Here is a 23,412-nt window from a genome sequence, read left to right on the forward strand (position 1 = left end):
CTCCCACTAACAACATAATTATTACGTAACTAATTTGAAGAAATTAACTCATTTAATCGTTATAAAAGGAACCTCCGCCAAATTTCCCAACTTTAAAAGATTTCCTTCACATATGTAAATATTTTTCTCAGTTCCAGACTGACTCTTGCGGTTGTTGTTTTGAAAAAACAGCTTAAAAATGACAAAAACAATGACTACAAATTGCGATTAGCATTGCTCAACGATCGACATTGAGACGTGCGACCCCACTTTCCAGGCGTACCCCAACCCATTACCCCCCTCCAGTATATATGTAGTATCCACAGTAAAACTGGACTGCCTACCTGTCCGCCCTAACTGCGAGTACGATTACTCAACAGCACACACAGACAGACATTCAGACAGATACTTTCTGAGACAGACTTTATATGGTTAGACAACGTTTTGGGAACGGACCCAAAACCTCGAGTTGGTTTTTTGGTTCGTTGTGGCTCTGACTTTTCGGACTCTACCGTCGAATCTCCCCGACGTTCAATGAACTTCTCTCACTCACTCACTCGCTCGCTCACTCCTACTATCGCGCTCGGACAGCCCATCTCTGTCTAAGCCATGAAATTGCTTCCAACAAAATGGAATTCTTATTATTGTTTAATTATACATTTACATTTAAGTAGAAACCCCAACAAAACAGTGCAAAGAAATTGAATGAACGTGTGTGGGGACAGCAGAAGAAATAAGACAAAAGATTCTACTTAGAAGGGGAAGACTTGAGAGACAAATCAGAACAAATCCAATTACAGAGTAAGAGATTCACAGAAAGAATAATAGTTAACAAAATTAAGGAAAATATTTAGGTTTCTCTTTTCTTAAACGACTTAAAAAGTTGCTATCTTTCTTCAAATCTTTTCCTATTTGAGATTCTGGAAGAGACAGCAGTAGAACATCTGCTTCTCTCACGTTTTCCCAGTGTGGCTTAGCAGTAAAGGTAAATAAGAAGGAAAGCAGAAATGTTTGCACCATAATGGGTTCAAAATTAATTATATTTTCCTGACAAATGGTAGATTTTTATTATCTTCTTTATTCTTTTGAACTTACGCATTTCCACGCTTTGAAGGCTCTTGAACAATTTTGAAATGTAATCCAAAGTATTTTTGTTTGGGCGGCAATAATTTGTGTTATATAATTTCTGATTAATAATGTAATTGGCAAAACGTAATTGAATCTTAATAAATTAATAATAAGCGTTTAAGTTGCTTTAAAAGAATTTGGCTTTTTTTTTTAAATATTACTAAATAAAGAACAGTTCTTCAATGAAGAAATTTTGGAATAATAAATTAGTTAATTAAAGAATGATGGATAATTTCAAATTTAAAAATGGGGAAACACTTAAAACTTAATGAGATTTTGAAGAAAACGTTAAATGTTTAACATGTGAAATATTTTAAATAATAATTAACAAAAATATGACTTGAAAGAAATGTTTTTGTATTGCAATTTAGTTGAAATTTTTTTAATAGAAACAGAAAATAATATTTAAATTTTTTCATTTGTGATTTGATAGAAATGATTAATTTTCTGGGGTTATATTTGTGTCATGATTCGGGTATTTCGTTTGTAATCCTTGGTTGGTGGTCCGCCAAATGCATTGGTATGTGTGTTTTGAAACATTGGTGAGCGGATTGTATCTTATAGATACATCTTTCCACAGAACTTCTTGGTTGATAACATTTCGATTTGTAACTTTTTTCAAGGTTTCACTGAGGATCGATTAGTAGCAGTATTATTATTATTATTATTATGATACAACAGAAACAACGTCATGTTCCGGGTAAATGAAACAACAACAAATAGAACGCGCACTCGGCTCGGATCGGATCAACGATGAGTGATCAGAGGAAGAGGATCACTTCCACTTTCTGCTGCGTTCGGTTTGTAAATGAATGTTGCGTAGAGTTCTTGCCATGAGACCCGAAAAGAGAAAGAGTAGAAGGCCAGGCAGCGGCAGTGGAGAGAGAAACAGGAATGCAATTGCAGAGGCAGAGACACAGAGACACAGAGAGAGCGAGACAGAGGGAGCGATCGTGTGCGTGTGTGTGTGTGCGTAAGAGTGGGCTAGCGTATGCACACACAGAGAGAGAGAGAGAGTGTGCAAGTAACGGGGCGTACGTACGAAAAGGAATGCAAGGAATAAGAAAAACAAAAACAATAAGGGAGGATAATGCACCAGAGGGAGAACCTTTAAAGCTCTCTCTCTCTCTCTCTCTTTTCCCCTACCCTAAAACAAAGTTGGACAATAGCTGCGTATGTGACGACGTCTAGGGCTAAGGATTTCATTCTATTGTTCCAAGGATTCCTTTTGATTGACTAAATGACCCGACTCCCGGCTCCCGACTCCCGACTACTTCTGCGGAAGTGCAGTCGCGAGAGTCACAAAACAAGAGAGAGTGGGAGTGCCCGCAGCAGAGAGACGAATGAGAGCGGGTCTCTCTTTTATCAGCGGTTCATATTCTTCAGCGGGTCCGACCTGCTTCAAGGGTTCCTCTTTCCAATGATTATTATCGTGATAATCATGTGGACAGGTGCTAATTGCTGGGCTATTTTCTAGGTCCATTGAACCCCCGACGAAGAACCATCAAGAACCAAGAACCACTCCACCCGTCCCATGCAAATCTCCCACAAAAGCAAACCAAATCAAACGGAAATGAAAGAACACCACCAGAAATCAGAAATCAGATCGGTACTTGCCTAATAACAGGGACAAGCCAGGACACGTCCCGTCCCGTCCCGTGCAGCTTTTTGATTGGCAAAGAAATTATAGAGTAAAGAGGGGGAGCAGCGGCGAGACACCGAGTGAGATAAGTAATTTAAAAATTTAATCAGTTTATGGCTGAGATTCCACAGAGACACAGAGAGAGTGGGAGAGAGAGACGCTCAGCAGAGCGGATATGAAACAGGAGATGACTTGTCTGGCTGTCTGGGCACCCGCACCGCACCCTCTCTCTATTTTCGAGGATGAGATTCCTAGTCTAGACCCCACCATCCAAGGGGGTCGCTATTGGGGATGCCCTTGAACAAATCAATCCATTCTGTAATCCATCCATTGAGGCAGAGGAAAAGGGCTGCAATTTTAAGGCTTTAACTTAGATTTAAAAACCGAATATCTAACAGAATATTCTTTATACTATGCTATACTTCATTATTGAAGGTTTTGTTGTACAATCGATGGTTATGTCTTATATCCTTCCTTCTTAGGATTGACATCTGGTCAAAAATCATTGGAAAACCGCTCCGGTCTGCTCTTCAAGAGTGTAATGACAGCTAGGACAGTGACAGTAGGCCTGTCCTACTGTACATACCAGTCTGCGAAGGATGTGTCCTGCGGATGGGTACAGGCTGCCCAGGACTTTGCTCGCTCAACGCGCGCGTTGCATTCGGGTTCGATACGAGAGGACGAGAGGAGTTTCACTGAGGGACAGACCAACAGACCAACAGACAGACTGACGTATTGCCTGTGTATGTGTGTGAATGTTTCTGAAGGAGAAATAGTTTGCAGCTGCCGCATGCCGCATGCGTTCACGTTGTTGTCGTTGTTGTTGTTGCTTTATGGCTTCCAACTACAGGGAAATAAAATAAACCTCCTTAGCGCATGCCACAAAAAGGGGAGTACGAAGCAGTAAGAGAGTAAGAAAATATACAGAAAGGCAGCCGGAATGGGAAATATCATCATATAAGACCTCTCTATAAGGTCTGCGCGGCCAAGAGATCCTTGGAAGTCCAAGTGGGTTTTTAGAGCCCTGAACAGAGATCCGATCCCACAAAACCAACAAGCAACACTTGAGGAAATCAATGAAAACTTGGAGTGTTGATAATTACCTATAGAGAGAGAGACACAAAGAGGGAAAGAGCGAGAGATTCTTTAGAGCTACTCAAACATCTGTTGAAGGATCATGAGAAGATATAGACCCAAAACAAGATTTGATTATGATAAGAAAGCCTTGGGTGCAAGAAAGATCCCAAGAAAACTCACGATGGAATCACAAGAGAAGAAAGAACTTCTGCAGGATAGTCTATGGGGAGACACGCTATAATAAAATAAGCATTCGAAGCAACATCTTTCACTTCATAGCACGAATGGTAGAGAGAAGATTACAACTAAATCGAAACAGAAAATGGCCTTTTGCCTCACCTACCTTTATCTTTCATTGGACAATTTTCGTGATTAGTATCTGGTTTTATTGGCTGGATATATCTTCAAATAAATCTTTATCAAGTCAAAAATAAATTGTTTGGCTGTAAATTAATTATTTGAAGTATTTCTTGTGAAACGAATATTATACCATTCCTTTCTGAATCCGAATCTAATCCATTCTAAATCTTTATCAAGTAAAAGGGGGTTCCCGCCTATAAGTGGATCCAATTCCACTCTGGTTAATCCATCAATAGAGCCATTGGCCCATTCTATGACCACGACCTTTCCCCGTAATTTATAACTACCGACCGTCCACTGGCGAGGCTTGATTAGAGTGTTGATCATTAACCATAGAGAGAGATTGAGAGCGGTAGGAAGGTCTTCAGGGAGGGAGAGAGAGAGGAGTGTGGACTACGGACTACCTGAAGGACTGGGACTACCATTTGGCACTGGTGCTGGGGTTATGGTCTCTGGACACCGGTTTTCAAATTTGGGATACTCTCGAGACACCTCACGTTTTCTTCTTTCGTTTCATTTTCAACTATTTTAAGTAACAATAACGAGAGGAGCCACAGTCACAGCCAAAGAGAGAGAGAGAGAGAGACAACAAAAGCTGGTCTTCCCCCTTCTGAAAAACCTTCGGGCCAAGTACCAAGTACATTCATAAGATCTGAGAGGAATGGAAAGACCAAGACCAAGACCAAGACCTGGTCCAAGTCCAGTCCAGGCGGCAAGGCGGCGGCAGCCTCAAATGTCCCAAGTTGAGATTCAGGTTCAGGCTGAGGTCGGTCTCGGTCCCGGTCCCGGTCCCATTCCATAGGTAGAAGATCTCTTTCGTTCGTCGTCTCTCCCTCTCCCTCTCTCTGTATCTCTATCTGTTGGTCCTCTCTGCTTGCGCTTTTGTTTTTCCCATTCACGAAATTCTTGGAAATTCTTCTTTCGATCAGTAAATCTTTAGAGCGAGAGTGAGAGCGCGATCGCCTTTTGTTTGTACGGGAGTAGTTCTTGTTCTGGTTACGTGTTCTGTTCCTATGAACACAGGAAAGGACAACAGTCGGTACAGGACACACTGCAATTAGCCGGCAGAGAACACGGGCTCCCAGAGTGGGGATCCACTCGCCAAGCGTGGGAGCTTCCTCCTGGCCTGGAAACGGAAGTGAGCCCCAGAAGAAATCACGGCACACGGGCAGGCAGGCAGATGTCCCAAAAAGAAATAAAACCTATTGTGGAAAAAGGTGGAAATGTGGCAAGAACAAGAAGTGGCAGCAACAGCAGCAGCAGCAACAGAAGTGGAAGGTAGCAACAAGAGGCACACCACAACGCACTCGCCGTACGTACACCTGGTCTCGTCTTGAGGCTTGCGCAAAATTGTACAGGAGGTACGTGGATAAAGGCACCCTTAAATACAAAAAAAAAGAGAAGAAAAACTACACGACACGGAGAAAAATATACGAGTAGCAGCAGAGTCCAGCGGCGGTGGCAGAGCCAGAGGCAGAGGCAGAGGCACCCCTCCTCCATAGTAACCAATTCTTTCGCTGCTTCCTTCGCCTGCTTCTTCTTGTCCTCCTCGTTTTCCTCCTTCCACTTCAGACAGTCTCGTAGGAAAGTGGAACGCAACACAGGGTCCTCTACCCTAGGCCGGAGAGGGAGAGGGTGCTGTGTTGGGGGGAGGAGCGCACTCGGCAAATGTCGCGCTTTTTCTTGAGAGAGGTCCCTGCCAGGTAATTACTATACCCTTTAACGGGGTAACAAGCTGTTTGTCTCCATCCAAAAATATCCACAGGCCTTGAGTGGCACTTCCCCTAGTGATGGAACTTGTTATCGATATTTCGATAGCCCAACTCTGTATCCGTTCGCTTATAGAAAATTTGAACCATTCGATGCACATTGGAGGTGGAAAAGTCCGTCGAATCAGGGCCATTGATCCATTATTTTAAGCCATATTTAGCAATAAATATATATATTCTATATTTAAGTAATCCACTTTCCAAATAAAAAATGTGATATTTTGATAGGGTGTCGGTAGTTTCGACTCTCAAAGAAAAGAGCTTACAACTCCTTTCTTGTTTTCGCAGTAACTTTTTGCATGTTGAGGTATTACCTCAACACCTCACAATCTCTCTCTCTCTCGTATCTCCCCTTTTTAAAGATATTTACGTTGGCTAGCGTTGGCCATATCCTGTAATTGTTGCTGCCAAAATGCAACAGAAGTTCCTGTCCGGCCCAAAGAGGGTGCCACATGGATGGCACGCTGGGCCTTAAGGATCTAGCATTAGAACTGGACGTGGCGACTGTTGTCGTTCGGCTTGTGTTCCCCTTGCAATTCCAACAGGAAACGGAAAGTGGTTGCTGTTGCAGTTGTAAAAATGGGGAAGCACGCTGCACCACACACTGCACAGTGGGTCAAAAAGTGCTCCTTCGCTTGGGGACTGATCAACAGATGAAAAAACTGGAGTAGTAGGGAAACCATGGCAGGGATTTAACTATGGGAAATATCCCCCCAATCCAAGTTTAGCAATTCCTATAAAATGTAGGAAATCGCTCGAGGATTTATCTGTAAAAACTAACAAAGAAAAGGATTTATTTTTTAATTAAGTTTGTTTAAAAGAATACGGTAAAAATACTCAATCCTTCCACTTGTGGAATCCTCGTTAAATGACTTTTTTCTGTATGAATTGTCCATAAGCGAACGGATATTTCCATGTATCGATGATAACAAGTTTCCTAGTCAGAAAATCCCTCTCTTTCAGTAGAAGAATGTCAACCCCAACCTTAATAAAAAAAACATCCATGACCAGAACCAAATGGGAACCACTGTGCCCTGCCGTTGGAGAATTCAAAGAACTACTCTGTCGAGAGGCCAAAGTCCAATTGCAGCAGGCACAGGCACAGGCACATTGACATGTGCCAAGCGACAACAATGTCGATGGCCCCTTCTGGCTGAGAAGAAGGGTGACCGAGCGGACCACCACTGCGGACTGCTGAGGGCTGCTCCCTGGCTCTGGCTGCCCAGAGGCTCGGTTCTGGCTGCGGCGGCACTGAGCCAATAATTAAACTAAACTAAAGCAACAGCAGAACAGCAGCAGAACAGTGGCAGGGGCTGCAACAACCCCTAGGCGGGGGACCAGGCACTCCAGACAGCCCCGAATAGGGTGAACAAATTTTCATTTTACTTTTTGCTGTGCAAAAAAAAAAAGCAAAAAAAAAGATATACAAATAAATATCCGAAGCATTAAATACCTTGGAAAACCATACATACAAAAAAACAACCGAGGTGAGCTGCTGCATGGCTGCATGGCGTTTAACAGGCAGTAAAATATAAAAATTGGATTCAATATCAAGGAAAATGAGAGCTTTTTATATATATTCTTCTCAAAGTCAGGCAGTCTCCGGTTTTGGCTATCCCAAAATAGTCTGAAAAATTGCTGCTCCCGTTTTCGAAAAGTTAAAATTTTTACGTTTTTTAAAAGTAATAATTTTCATCGCCGAACTGAAAAATAAACGGCAGGGCGCGCGTGAGTACTGAGAAACATCTACGGGAAATTCCTTTCTTTATTCTGGTTATAAAAATGATACGATCCTTAATTTCTGGTGATGGTGAATGGAATAACATGATAACCCGCACAGTGAGACAGAGAGAGTATCATACCCTCTCCGTGTAGGAAATACAAATAAAAGGTACTGTAAATTAGAGCAGAGTCCGCCGACGAGAGGGTTGTTGCTCGGTTACAACTAATCAGTAGGTTCCCTTTCCCCCAATGCGAGGGAATGCGCCCAGGAGAACAGCTGGCTCTATTATCTTTGTACTTTTTTTGCCATTTTTTTTCCTTGAGGTTGGGGGTACGCGAAGATCTATCGCGCGTGTCAAGAAAATCTTGGAATAACATTTACCCGAAAGGCGGAAAAACTGTGCGAAATCAATACAGATTATTTATGGGCCGCAGACCGGAATAAGGTGACAGAAGGGAGGGATGCAGGACGCAGGATGAAGGATGAAGGATGCAGGATGTACGACTGATGCAATATGCAATTACATGCATGGGATCTGCAGAAGAAATCAGAGCGGGTTAAAGGTGGGTGATCAGGGAACAGAACCCATCAACCCTCCTTCAGGTATGGAAAAGTGTCCCCGTTTCGGATGCCCGACAGACACGAGGCGGCTTTTGTGTGTGTGAAAATCATCAGAGCAGAATTAAATCCCTCCCCTGACAGACCCGCCCTCCCAGGCCCAGTACCAGCACCATTCCCAAATCCGGTCTGTCCCGTGGGATTAATTAGCATTCGGTTTAAAAGAGAACGGAGGAACATTTTCTATTCCCATTCCCATTCCCATTCGGCATGCATTTAATTTATGCATTTTGGCGGACAGCAAAGTGTCAAGTGAATGTCAAACAAATCTGTGAAAAAATAGATAGATGGAGAAATTGATTCGTAAGCTTCACATCCACAGGCAGACATAGAACCAGTTCCTCTCCAGCCAAGGATCCTTGTTCTTGGGATTTGTCCGGGGGTTTGTCCATTTGTGGACTTACAAGTTTTTATCTTTTTTTTTTGATGTTTGTCCGCGAATGTCCCCGCCAGCGTTTCGGGCCTCGAATCGGGGTTAACTTGTTCCCTCCTCTGGCATTTGTTTGTTTAGTTGTTTGTCGAACACTAAAAAGTACTCGTATCGTATGTAGTCATTTTCGCTTTCGACTTGTTCTCCGCGGTTCAGTGGCCCTGGGTAGCCCTTGAACCTTTTCGAATGTGGTTTCCCCGGGAGGTTAAGTGTAGATCGAATGCTAGAAATTCCCTTTTTATTTGCATGCAATTAAGTTTAAAACTAATTTGTTTGCATACAGGATTTGTTATCTATGGAATTACAAATTACAATTTAGAGAGATAATCTTTGATCCCCTCCCCATCCTTCCCAAAGGGGTAATTCTTAAGGGAACCTTTGAGATACACATCTTATTATGGGATCTTTTGATTTGATTTTCCCAAAGGAAAAGTGCAAATGAGAATGCCCCCGAATCCAAAAACAAAGTGCATGTCGTGTGCAGGACTGCAAAAGCAGCACTGGAGTTTCCCCGATAGGGTTTTAATAATATAATATAGACATATCTGATCTCGATAGTAGATTTCTGATTCTGCTAGTCCTACAGAATGCTCTAATCTCCATATGATTTTGATTTATTATTGATATTATTACCATAAATAGGATCTCTATATAAATATCGTTCACATACAAAGCATATTTTGTTATAATTTCTCACTTACCAACAAATTATTAAGTAAAAGCAGCAATCTGTAAGTAGAATTAAAATCAGAAAGATCATTAGAGAAATGCTTGAAACAAAACAGTTTTTTTAAAGAAACTTTCATAGATCTAGTGAAGGAGTAGCCACAAACTTAAATTTAACACTACATTGTTCATTTTTCCAGGATTTACTTTCATGATCTTGAAATGACTATGGTAAAAAGTTTAAGGCCAAAAGATTTCAACAGGTTTTCTGTGGAAATTGCCTTCAAAAGTTGCTCCCATAAACATCATCTAATGATATGTTTGTGGATGCATTGTCAAGTTCTTTTCTGAATCGGGCAAACCCAAAACCGAAACCCCACCTTTTTGCCTAGAGGCAGGCCCTAACCTAAATCAACAAATCATGAAGTTGAAGTTGTCTGCTCCTTCGATATAGTGCAAAGCTTGCGGAGGAGCAGAGAAGGAGGGGGACAAACACAAGTCCAAGAGGAATCCCAACAAAGTTGTCAAATCAAACAGAGAGCTGAGGAGCAGCCGTACCATACCATGCCATAGGGGATCCGTTTTGGTTTTGGTGTTAAAAATATGAGAAACATTTATAACTTTTTTGTTCGCTTAGAGAGGCAGGCCTGAACCTGGAACCTCAAACCTGGGAGCCTCAAGAGTTTCGCTCGCTGGCATTTAAAGAACTTTACCGATTTATGCGTCTCCTGTGGGAAACCTGATTTGCAGAGGAAGGGCCCAGGGCCAGGGCGTAGGTAGGAGAGCCCAAACCAGACACCAGATTCAAAGACCAAAACCAAGACCAAGACCAAGACGGGACGGAGTTGGAGTCGGAGTCGGAGTCAGTGACTATGCAATAGATGGCAGAAATCGAAGCGGGAGTCGGAGTCCGACTGTTGCCGATGCATTCCAGAGGCTGTAGCCTCCTCCATTGATTCTGCCACATGTTGCACACACTGTGAGAATGAATTTAATTAAGGAAAATCCATCCAGAGACCAATGGAGCGCCACACAATCCAACCAGACAGCCGCCAGACCACCAACTCTCTGGAGTGGAAACTAGTCCAAAGTCTAGCCTGGTGGGGGACTGTGGGGCAAATTGGCATTAATATGAATGAAAAGAGAGTAAAGGTATACCACATTTCATCCGATAAATGATCATTCAGGCAAAGCTATAGGAAAATGCTTAATTTGATTGGAGTTATCCTTTCGCTTATGGGAAGTTTGTACGGGTCTAAAGTCCAAAGTCTATTCTGTGGAACTGTGGGGCAATATGCTTGGAAATGTATTAAAAAATATCGGTTTAGGTCATAGGAAAAGGTTTCATTTCAAGTGTCCTTTCGTTTATGCGACTATTAGTTGAATTTTTTGTTCAGTTCCAAAACTGGAATCAATGTGCCACATGCGATGTGCCACCGCAACAAAATGCCAATTAAATCTCATTTCAGTGGCACATTAAAATGCAATAAAATATATATATTCTCTGCGTCCCTCTCTCTCTCTCTCTCTCTCTCTCTCTCTTTGCCCTCTGCGAGACAGAGGCTTACAAAATATTTCATGCCCCAGACGTGCATACGTATGTGGCATTCATGGGCTCTGCGCTGCGCTGCTCTGCTCTCCTTGTTGCACATGCACCACCAACTACGCGACGCGTAGAGATGTGGCTGCTGGGCGTGCGGCGATAAGCGTACGAATTATATAGCCTCGAAAACTGGGAAAACATTCAGCCGGTCGAGTTGTCTTCTGGGCCGCATATTTAGCTCGCATTTCAGCATAATTTGATGTAATTTCCGTTGCCTCTTGCCACATTTTGTAGCCAAGAGCCACAACATAGCGCGGCTCGTGATATCGAACCCGAGCCCGAGCCACGAAAATTATATTGTGCGGAATATTGAACAGTCTCAAGGTTGTACTCTGGCCTCCTGCCTTCTGCCTCTCGAACTTCTTCAGTGGCGTGACTGCCACCAGAAAACCGAAACAGTAAACAATGAGTTTTGTGGAAATGCAATACGTTTCATACTTGTACATACCCTCAAATGATCGGTACAAAAGGTACCGTATAGGTATCCTAAAAACAAACAATTGGTATTCCCCACACATTTCCATATAATTCTAATCCGAAAGTTAACCATGTTTTCCTTTATTATTATATCCTACAGGAAAAACCATTCGTGATATAATTTCAAAGTCTATAATTATAGTAACTATAGTCTTCAAGAGAACTCTTGAAGATACATAGTGTGTATTTCCATGACAGTTTCTTGAATAGTTTTCAGTTTCAAGACTACCCATTAGTTCGGGTTCGATTTTAAGGTCTGTTTGTCCCCTTTACTATGCCTCTTTTTGTCATTTCTAATTGGAAAGGGTTTTGGAACCATCCCGACGCTTCTTTAAAGAGTGCCAGTTTCTCTTCAGGCTTTCTTGCGCCTTCTTAGAAGTACAGATTAGATGCTGGACACTTTCCATATGCTCTTCGAACTTGCAACTGCGACAGAAGTCAGATACAAGGCACAGGAGGAGAGTCCTGTACGCCTGGGTACTCACTGTTAAAATGGTTCCATAAGCGAACGGCTACATTCGACATACAGAAGCCGACATTCCGTGTTTCCATACATGATGATATTTTGGTAGAAATATTGTATATATTGTATTGCTTGAAGTGAAAATCAACTGTTTGTTTCCCTCTTGGGATTCCTGGCACAGGATTACACCCAGAGAATCCTTATATATGAGGCCAGGAATGTAAGGCAGCAAAACCCTATAGCCTCCTGCGCACTCCGCCTCCGAAACTCCTCTTTACCAAACCCATTCAAAACGAGTGTCTTGTCAGTGTTTGTCAGGCTTAGGCCTGAAGGAGAAGGAAGGAAGGCTCAAGCGATTAACTGTGGCTCGCGTCGGTGTCCCCGTAGCACCGAGTGCCCCCTGCCCCCTGCCCCCCTTCTGACCCTGAGCAAAACCGCAAAAAAGTGAAAAATTTCGCCAGTTTGTGTGTTATCTTCACCCGTTCGCTTTCCTCCGTGCCCCACCGTTCGGAGGCAGCGATGCAATGAAATAAATGAAGTTAAGCCAATTTGAGGTTAAAGCCCAAAGAAGGAATTCATTATTTTTGTTGTTGCCACACGAAACGCGTGTCCTGCTCGGAGGAAAAGGAATTCGCAAAAGAGAGGAGGAGGCAACAACCACAGAAATGCGACAAATGCAACAATAGCTGTAAAAGACATAAACAAAAGGAAGACCAAAAAGAAACAGAAACCGCAATAAACTAAAGTGCGAGAGCCCCAAAGGGAGATATGGCAAAACGATAAGCCGGCTGAAAGACATATAACCATGAAGACGGCACTATAGTGGAGTTTCCACTGTAGGGACACACGATGTTCAGGCATTATTAGTAATATAAATCTCAATTCAAATTAAATACATTTAAATATAAATTATAGAATAAATATAATACATGTATCGGCATTTCCGCCATAAGGTCCACCACCCCAAAAAAACATTAAAAGTCAATCAAAATATTAAAAGTTTACTAATTTACCCTATTGATAAATCATTTCATATATTTTGATCTGGAAACCTATTAAACCTATTATTATAGTCATGTTCTTCTCAAGATTATTCTCAAAGTCTCTCCAAAATATTACAGTTTATTAAAAAAACTATTAAAAAAAAAATCCAAGAAAATGAACCCAATCTCGGCTAATGGTAGATTTTTCCAACTTTATTAGCACGGAATTGGGTAACGCTATTGGCATACTGGCGTCAACTCATGTCAGATGAGAAAAGGTTTTACATTTAATAACTTGGAAAATTAATGCTCGATACATCATATATTAGAATAAATCATTTTATATAGATTTTGTACCCCAACCTCAAAACCCACTTCTGTCAGGTCATATTTTGGAACCGTACGAATATAGGGCTACCCAATTACTATTGAATGGAAATGCCCATATGTTTAAGTAAAAATACATAAATAAATAATTTTAAAAAAATCGTCCGGGATAATAATTAAATGTTCCACCAGCATTGACGGATGAAATATGAATTGAATTCCTAATATTCAATCGTGAATGGCAAATATTACCGTCCAGTTCAAGCTCGCTTATTGGAAATTTCCACAGTGAATAAACGTTATTCCCAACGATACTTGTGATACCATGGCTCTTTCTCATCCTCCCTTTGCTTATAAAATTAAAAGTATTCGAGATCCCAGAGAATCCCAGAGAGATTTACAAATTTATACCAAGCCAAGAGTGGAAATTTTAATAATAATTAATTCAAACATTTTTCATATTAAGTAAATATATTTTATATTTAAATTAGATATGTAATTGAAATTCAAATTGCAATGAATATGTTTTAAATATATTTCCTATTTAAATAAAATATATACACCGCCTGTTATTTTTACATATGATAAGATCACCTTCTGCTGCCTGTTGTACACCTCCCCAAGTATATAATATATTCCCCTGTACCCTAAAAATATTGGCTACAAAAGGCAAGACCGAAAGGAGACCAAAATATGTTAGGTTAGGCCTTTGTTGGAGAACATTGCCATGGCCTTATCTAACCCCAAAAAACAACATCTTTATATGCCCGGCCCGAATAAATTGCAGTATAATGAAAGCTAACCAATCGAGCAACCAGTTTGTCCGATAACACATTCACATTCACCTCCGGTCGAGGCTGCTGCTCGTGCTACTGCTCCTGCTCCTGCTGCTCCTCCTGCTCCACGGATGTCGGGGCGGCCAACTCCAAAAGGGCATCAGAGCAACGTAAACAACATCCAACATTAAGGAGAGAAGAGAATCAGCAAAGAGAGGAGGACGACGGGCGGGGGACCACCGCCATCGGCAAAACAAAACACCAGAAAAAGTAAAGCAAAAAAAAAAAGCTTTAACCTAAAGATACGATAGATGGATACCCTTTTTTTGGGGAATCAGAGGATCACAGGAGTATCAAGAATCAATATATTTAGCAACTTCTTATTTTTTTAATAATGTCTTACTTGATACGAAAGGAAGCGGTTCGATTTCTAGGCCCTTAGACCCAGTAGAACTGAAGATTAGGTAGATATATTTGTGGATGATTTAAACCATATTTGTTAGGGATTATTAAGCTTGCTATTACTAAGTTGAAGGGGGTTCACAAATATGATCTATTGTACATCATTTACCATAAATTATGTAAAAAGGCCTCTTGAATCGTTAAAATTTTCATAATATTCGATTAGTATTAAAATATTCTATCGGTACGAAAAACCTCCCAAAGCCCATAAGACCCAATCGGGGACAAAAATGTGCCTCAACAGATTATGCGCCGCCGTTGCAGGAGGTTGTCCCATGACGTTGTTGTTGTTGCTGATGTTGCAAGGAGCAGGGCTGCTGGCAAGAAGGAGAAGGCGCGATGCGCTGCGTGTCTGGCTCTTTAGACATTCATCTTCGCCCTCTCTCTGCCTGCCATCATCTGCACTACGTTTTTCGCACACACACTCACATTGAGAATTCCATTGAAATCGTTTGAAAATTGAGCCCACTGTAGGGGAAGGAGGTGGTTACAGTGGGGAGTGGCTGGCGGGCAGACGCGTCTACCGCCTCTCTCGTAATAAATATGCGCCATAAGTTTCGTCTTGGTGGAGCGACAGCGACAGAGACGACGACGTCAACCGATGATGACGTTGCCATCCTTTAGTTTGGTTTTTGGATTGTGCCAGCCACAAGGTATATTACGACAGAGGGTAAGGGAGTGAGTGGCTTCTATCAACAACTATACAATTACCAAGAGGTGGCATGAAGACTCTCTCCCCAACGACTGGGTATTCTGTTGTTGGATCAGCAGTCAGAAGCATCGAACCAAAATACAAATGGAGTTTTTTCCTAATGCAATATCCTTCTGTCGTATAGTTTTGGCTTCTATCTATTAGTATTTCAGAGTAGTTTGGATAGCAGCCTTACCTTTTGCATAGGAGTATGCATGTACCTTGGTTACATTGATTCAACTGCTGCTGGTTGAAGCTCCTGCTCCCCCTGCCACATCCTCTCCTCTCCTGCTCTCAAGCCATGCAGAATACCCATAAAATGTGTAAAAATAACAAAAGCATATGAGTTGCATTTTTAGCTGGGCCAAAGAGGAAACAGATGAACATTAAGAGAGCTTTGCTTCGACTAGGAGAAGCGCTGAAAGGGTAGAAGAGCTGTTGAAGCGGGGTGGGTGTGGGGACAGGGGAGTAGCAGTCGTTTAAGGGGCGGTTGTGGCCGTGGAGTACTGTGGGGGGGTACTTGGGGCGAAGGCAGAAGAGGCTGCTGCTGCATCACCCGCATAATAAACCAGAGCGCATAAAAATGTGTGCAAAATGGCAAACGCAACGTATTTTTGCTTGTAATTGCCCAGACGACTCCAACGAACGTCCTCGCCACCATAGACGGGAGGCAATAACAATGTTGCACACACGCAGACAGAGACCCGACCAGACGGAGAGAGGGGAGCAGAGCCTGAGGAGAGAAAAAAGTAAGCCGACAGATGAAACGGTCAGACACTAACCCCGACAGTCAGCCAATAACAACAACATCTACAACACATCCGGCGAGAGAGAGACAGACAGAGAGAGAGAGATACAAAAAGCAAAAAAAAACTTGAACTGCACAACGCGGGGAGTATCGACCTAATGGATGCCCTATAAAAATGAGACTGCATACAATTATGTTTTATAAATTCTCGTTTGAAAGAATATTCAATAATTTTCAGTGAATTCATTCCACTATTAACAGTTTTTAGAAATCATCAATTTAACAAGTTCCATTAATCAATAGATTAAATTTGTTGTCTTTCCACTATATATTTTTAAGCCCTTAACTGAGCTTAACGACTCTTTTCCTTTATCCACATAAATAAGTGTATAGTAGTTTTTATTTTACTTTATATTTCTATCTAGCAGGTGCCATATGACGTGCTAAAACCCATATGCCTCATAAAGGCATAAGTGTTTGCAAAAGCAAAACGTAACTGCAAGTGCCAAAGCAGGGCGAGCGCCACACACACACGCACACGCACACGAAAACGAACTGCCGACGACAACGTGCAGGACAACGAAGCACGAAGATGTAAAAGAAAAACAAAAAAAACACAGCAGCCAAGCTTTCAAGCTGCAGTCAGTCTCTCGCTCTCCCGTTCTCTCTCTCTCTCTCGAATGAGTGGTGTATGCATATGTGTGTGTGTGTGTGAAGCACAGCAAAATTTCATGAATGGAATTTGTAAATTTTATTTTCATTTGCAACGATTCCTCTTCCTCTGCTGCTGCTGCTTCTTCTTCTTCTTCGCAGTGTGCCTTACTCATTGTTGCTGTTGTAGTTGTAGCACTAATCATGTGGCGAGCATCGGTGTGCGGGTGCGACAGAGATGGAGAGGCAGAGCAGAGAATGAGATGGAGGGAGTCAGTCAGAGGCCCCCAAGCAAGTGGGGCAGACAACAACAATGATGTGGCATGTTGTTCAACTTCTGGAGGGCCCCCCCTCCCGCACTATCCGTCTGAAACGGGTTTTGTGGCCACAGAAAATTATTTTGCATATTTGTGGCATGCTCTCTTTCTCCGCCCCTTCTCCCTTTCTAAATACACCCGCACAAAAAATAAAAATAAAATGGTGTAATAGTGTATTTCTTCTTTCTAATCAGCGGAAAACAACAACAATAGAAGAACCACCAGAGGACGAAGAAGCAAAAACTAATGCGTTTTTAATTGTTTGCTGCCGCATGCCACGGGCGGCGTCTGATGAGGTTGCACCCCCGTCGTCTGGTCATTTTTTGTGGGTGCTAATTACAAGAGAACTCCAAAAGGATTTGGAAAAGAGAACGAGTAGGGGAAGCGACTAATTTTATGTTTGCCTTTACACAGAGCCACTGAAAATAGATAATTATACTTCACGAAAAACTAAGTAAATACAAACTAAAGGCCTAGGGCGGGGAGGGGAGGGAGTGTGTGGATAGGGGGGCGGCAGACACGAAATTCCTTTAAACAAAAATGCGACGAGAACGCAATTACAGCGCAAAGTAGATAAACGACAAACGGGCGACAACGCAGCGAGTAGAGCCAGTAAATGACGAGGATGTAGCCGGCGAGAGGTAGAGAGGGAGAGCCGACCGACCCAACGGGCTCTCTGCTAAATTAAATACATAAAGCGCAGCAAATGGATGAAGGCACCAAAGCAACAGCAGCAGCAGAAGCAGCAGCAGAAGCAGAGAGTGCATAAAGAACAACAACAAGCTATAACAAGAATGTGAAAGCTGGCAAGCCGAAGCTCTGGATACCCTTTACCAGGGTCGGCTCAGGGGGTGGCCGGCTACTGGCCTGGGTACTCCACAATGGAGAGAACAAAATAATTACTATATATGTACTTTGTTTAACTATCGAATAGGAGCATGAAATAATTATTTCGGAATAGCCTCCACCACTTATGAGTTTTCTCAGTGCCTTCCGGTCCTGCTCTTTTCATACAAATCGATCAATCCTGTGGTGGTAGATCCGATCCATTCAGGAGACCATTTAATGGTTGCTGTGTTTGATACATTTTTTATGCCCTAGCCGGGTTAACAAGCTACACTCCAAGAAAGAGCATTGAAAACGACCCACAAAAAGAACAGAAAATCGGCAACAAGAGCCACACACCACACAGAACTGAGGGCCGTAAAAATAGCCATTTGACTTTGAACTTTGCGACGACGCGACGTCGGGGGTTCCAGAGGTGAGGCAAAGAAAGGATATGGGCCGATGCAGAAGATGCCTCTGGCTGTGCGTGAGATTGTATACGGATTGGCATTTATGTAGGATACAGAATGTACATACATATAATATGGGCAATATAATCTAATCGGGCAATGCGAAACGTGTGTCGATTTACAACCAAGCCCCATAAACCAGCCACAAGCCAATACACCACATAAAACTGGCTTAAGAAAACGACTGGGAAAACTCGAACGGGAGTTCGTGGCATATGCCATGTTTTAAATATGAATACTCCAAGGAAAAAAAACCACCTGTTGCCCGAATAACAAGAAGAAACAAATTATCAGAGAAGGCACACAAGAAGTGGCAATAGATGAAGATGGGGTTCGGTTCCTAATTATAAAACAACACAAATCGAACAAATTTTAGGAGCAGCAGCTGGTCCTAGAAAAAACCCAGGCAGGTGTGTGTGTGTACCATAAGCATACTCGGACGTACATAAATTATGAGCACTGTACAGTGTACACACAGAACTCAGGATGCTTGGGATTATAAAAGATCATCCCACAGGCAAGCGAATATCAAAAGCAGTAGACGACGAGTCCTGTGTCCGTTTTTCTATTCATTCAGCAGAAGAGATGATGCAAAATGTCCTCAGAATTGTTTTGTTTTCTGCAGCTGCCGAGGAAGAAAGTGAACGACTTTCGCAATTGTCTCAATGGTCGACATCCTCTCCTCTCATCTCACACTTCCATTGTGGCACCGTCCCTCAATCTGGCAGCTGTATCCGAGTTTGAGGCACCCATAAATTGCATTCGTTATCGATTTTTTTTCCTACATTCTGAGATCTTGGGGTGAAATGCTTTTACCTTTCGCATAATTCCATATGCATTAGGCAATTAGAGAAAGAAATTTCCTTTCGTACAGCTGCTGCTGCTGCTCTCCTTTATGGCATAATCAAATCAAATCAATTTCGTGTAATTATCTAGGGTTGCATTTTTTGTTGTTGTCGCCATAAATATTGGGCAGGAATTATGATTAGGGTGGACCTTTTTTATGCTACTCTCATTTGACTAGGGTGGCAAAGGCCCATGGGAATTTTTTTTGTCCGGGTGATCAAGAATAAATCATTTTGCTGTATCCTCTAATCTATACAAATGATTGACGAAATTAACTGAGAATCGTAGATCTCATTTGATTTAACGGATTTAAATGGGATTCAATTTTAATAATAAATAATAATGGCAGAGCCCTAATGTTTGGAAATCCTTTTCTGATTTTCTGTTTTATATTGATTACAAATCTTAACTTCAAAGACACATCCTTTCTAGCCTATATGTAATATATTTATTAAAATTGTTTTCCCAGGGCCCACAAGTTAAAGAATTACCCTCTAACCAAACGTTTCTCCTAAAATTCTGCAGAAATTCCGTGCAATAAATTATTCTTCCCCTCAAACATTATTCAAATACCCCTGAACTTTATTGACCCCAAAAATTTGTTATCAAATGCCCCATTCATTCCCTTGCCCCAGAAGTGGACCCCCAAAACAGTCTGCTTGTAAATCGTTTAAACATCCGCTTTTACGCTTCACTGTTTAGGTGACACACATAGTAGTGCATAAATATTCATACATATACACATGTGAGTATCTGATGGATCCCCACCCCGCTATACACCCCCGTAACATTAATCATAACGATTAATCATTTTATCAATGAAGTGCAAAGTTGCTTTTGCGACATAAAAACGCAAAGAGACAGATAGACAGAGAGAGAAAAACCAGAGTAAAATATATGCAAAAAGGGAGAATAAAAAAAGAAGCAAGAAGAAGATGCCACAGCGCCAATGTGACCTAATTGGGGCTCTGGAGTATGGAATGGATTATTTATTCTATTCTTGCTTGTTTTTCTAACTTCACAGCAGAGAGGGTACTATTATTTTTGCAAAAGGTTTGCAAAAAGTAAATAAACAAATAGATGAAGAAAAAAAATATAATAAATAGAGAAAGATAACTCTCATAGCAGTCAAGGTTTGTGATCTTTAAGGGATGACAATGTAACAATCGATCGTCCTGCCGTCAAGATAATCCTAAGATTCGACTCTTTGCAGCAAGCTTTCCTTTATTTTTTTTTTTTATCTTTAACCCCGCTGTCGTCAAGTGACGAAATCAACCACAAAACCCAGTAAACGGACAACAAATGAGTTGTCATAAATGGACGTGGCAGCGACGCAACGCGACGCGACCCCCGCTGCTTCCGTCCAGTGCAGAGTGCATCTTCTTCCAGCAGGAAAACGATGTGCACAGGCAGAGGTAGAGCAGAGCATTCCTTGTTGTTGCTGGAGCAGAGCAGAGCATCACAGGGTCCATCCATTCAAAGGTAAGGGCCGTTCTGATCGCAGGTACCCAAGCTTTCTCTGTCTCCTGCTCGCTGTTTGGATAACATGCTCATGATGCGTGATGCTGAGCCGCTATAACCGATGTCTGGACCTACCCTACCCACCATTGAATGTGCCTTGGCCCAGAACCCAATGCCGGAGCAGAGCTTCGCTTCGCAGCCAGTGCAGAGCCGTAGCAGAGCGTCGGGGGCAGTGCAGAGCCGCAGCAGAGCAGAGCCGTCAGCGCTGGCTGACGTTGGCTAAACTTTTACTTTGTTGCTGTCGCTGTCGTGGCTGCTGCTGCTGGCACTGCTGTTTTTTCATTTCTTCCTTTTGCTCCAATTTGCACGCACAAACAGCAACAAAAGTCGCGAATCGGATTGCCTCTGTGCGAGTATGTGTGTGATAGAGAGAGAGAGGGAGAAATTCCATATTCCACATTTTTTTCATGCAGCAACAGAATGCCACTGCGCCGGCTTCGCTACGTCTTTTCTTTTTCCTTCTCCTCTCTTTCTCTCTCTTATTATAACTTTTTTTTGTTGCTTTCGCACAAATATTTAAAAATAGCCAAGAGAAAAAAAAGCCAAAAGCCCAACAGAAACCAGCCAACGGGCAAACAAAAAAAAAAAAAAAAAAAAAAAGAAGGAATTTAACAACAACTAGCCAGTTGAGCGACAAAAGGGGGATGGATGCCACCACCACTACGCATAATACTCTTTATGAGCTTTCGCTTAAAGGATTAAATCAGATTATATTAATGAGAGATAGGCCAGAGCGAAGTAGGGCATACTGGACGGAGTGCATGCGAAGTTATACAAATTTTAACATCCCAGAATATTTTGCCATAAGCTCTAAAATTCCCAAAGAGGGCTTATAGACATGCCGATGCTCTAGAATACTTTCCAATCATAAGGAATCTTGGAGAGTTTTTATTCGCTTTTGGTGAGGTATATGGTGATCCTTCTTGGCCCCATTTAATATTTATTACACTACACGGCCACAAATTCTCCAACACATTTTCTACAGAGTTCCTGAAGAGGTTTTATAGTCCGACCTCTAATTAGGTATGCTAATGAAAAATTTCCCCATGAATTACCTTGATCCTGGGTGACCCTCCCAGTCCCCCCCCGCCCGATCCTTATGCACACCAACAATTTCCCACTCTAATTACCGCAAAAAAGGGTATGTATCCGAAAGGCAAGGTCAAAGCAAAACGAGCGACGGGAACAACAAAAGACACAGCGACAGAAACGGACGGACACATCAGCAACATCAACAAGAACAACAAAACATATTAATGAAATCGCTTTTAACTCGTTTCGCTCAAGTATACAGATGTGTGTGTGTGTGTGTGTGTGTATACCGTGTAAATTGTGTGTACGAGTGTGGATACGACATGCCTCCCCATGCCTTCTCATGTGCTGCCGTGGCCCCTCTCGTGGTATGTTATAAAAGTGCAACAACAATATTATTACACACACACGCACACACCTCACTCGGGCACATGATAAAAACAAACACGATCCGATGATCGGATCGGACAGCGCCCAAAAAACGATGACCCAAAGTGGCCGGGCGGCTTTAACAATAATAAATGAAATTCAAGTATTTAATATATTGTCAAAAGTATTAGCCTGTCCAAAACAAAATGTGTGTATATAAATACATACACATATGTATTGTATATTGCTTGGAGCAAGTGCGCCAAATTTTGTTGAGTGTTTCAGAGATTGTGGAGCGAGCTTCAGCTTCGCTTAGGCGGGGGCTGCCAGACTACAGAAATCCTTTGATTGATTTATAGTTTTCTGTTTCAGCTTATCAGTTTCTCATTGCAATAAATGAGCCAAGCTGGGCCTAAGGACAATTAGCTGTTGCTAAAAACAACAAGAAACAAGTCAGAGAGCCGTATGATCTCTGAACTCGCATAATATTAAAGTTTTCTACTCCATTAACAATTATTGTTAGTGGAACTCGAGTAAGTGTGACCTCAATTTCACAAATGGTGTCTCTAAGGTTCCAGGCCTTATCGCAACAGCAGATAAAAGCAAACATAGACCCACACACGACAGACACAATCAATATATTCAGTCACAATTCAATACGAGACTGTGACTAGGCGGGAAGAAATCACTGTTCCACTTGGAATTCGTTGGCCCCCAATCGGAGGAATGAATGAAAATCGACAATCAGAGCGACACCTCCATAAGCCGGGAAGAGAAAACAAAATGAAATGTCCAAATCACTGCTTCCGTAATGGAATATATAGGATTTCTGACCAAAGCAGGCGCAAAAATCAAAAATATCATGTGTGTACCCCAAGCAGGGGAACAGGTAAAAAGAGGCGCTTAGGAGGAACTGGTTCACAAAAGACCCGACCACGACCACGACTACGTCGACGATGGCCAAGAGACTTGCCCCGAAGGCCAAGCATAAAATCAAAGTAACCAAATACAAAAACAAAAAGTGCAGACTCGAGAAATATCATGGAGAAAAGAAAAAAAAAACGCCATGAGACAGCGTCGCCGTCGTCTTCGATGGCCGCCATTGCCCCACGGTTTGGGGAGCTTCAGTATACACATGCATAATTCTGTTTGGATGTGTTTGTGGGGAGGTCATCAAACTATGACGTCCCCAAAAATCGGACTTCAGAGACGAGGATTGCATTCCCATTTCCTTCCCTATCGCTCTAGTTCGTTCTATATCTCCTTGGAAAGAGTCGAGCCACGACCTTATCATTTCGAAACAAGTTCCGTGTTCTCATCATATCTGGGTTAATTAATACACTGATAAGGCCACATGCACCCAGTCATGCGCCTGATTTTATTTGGCAAAACATGCAATAAATCTTTATAAATAATTCACTTGGAGAAAGTCCCTAGTGGTGTTATTTCTTATACAGAT

The 23,412-nt window shown here is 42.1% G+C and overlaps 1 protein-coding gene across 3 annotated transcripts in view; it reads right to left on the reverse strand.

Moving 5' to 3' along the window:
• Positions 1–23,412, reverse strand: part of E2f1 (E2F transcription factor 1) — a 41,362-nt gene that overhangs the window by 16,823 nt on the left and 1,127 nt on the right. For 2 of the 3 annotated variants that reach the window (XM_015182523.2, XM_033377214.1), the window contains exon 2: positions 9,428–9,455. The gene's annotated coding sequence lies outside the window, so the exon portion shown is untranslated. Of the gene's footprint in view, positions 1–1,074; positions 1,253–9,427; positions 9,456–23,412 lie in introns of those variants that run through there. The other variant, XM_033377216.1, reaches the window with a different exon arrangement.

Source organism: Drosophila pseudoobscura, chromosome 2 (assembly GCF_009870125.1).
Source record: "Drosophila pseudoobscura strain MV-25-SWS-2005 chromosome 2, UCI_Dpse_MV25, whole genome shotgun sequence".
Classification (NCBI taxonomy): Eukaryota; Metazoa; Arthropoda; class Insecta; order Diptera; family Drosophilidae; genus Drosophila; species Drosophila pseudoobscura.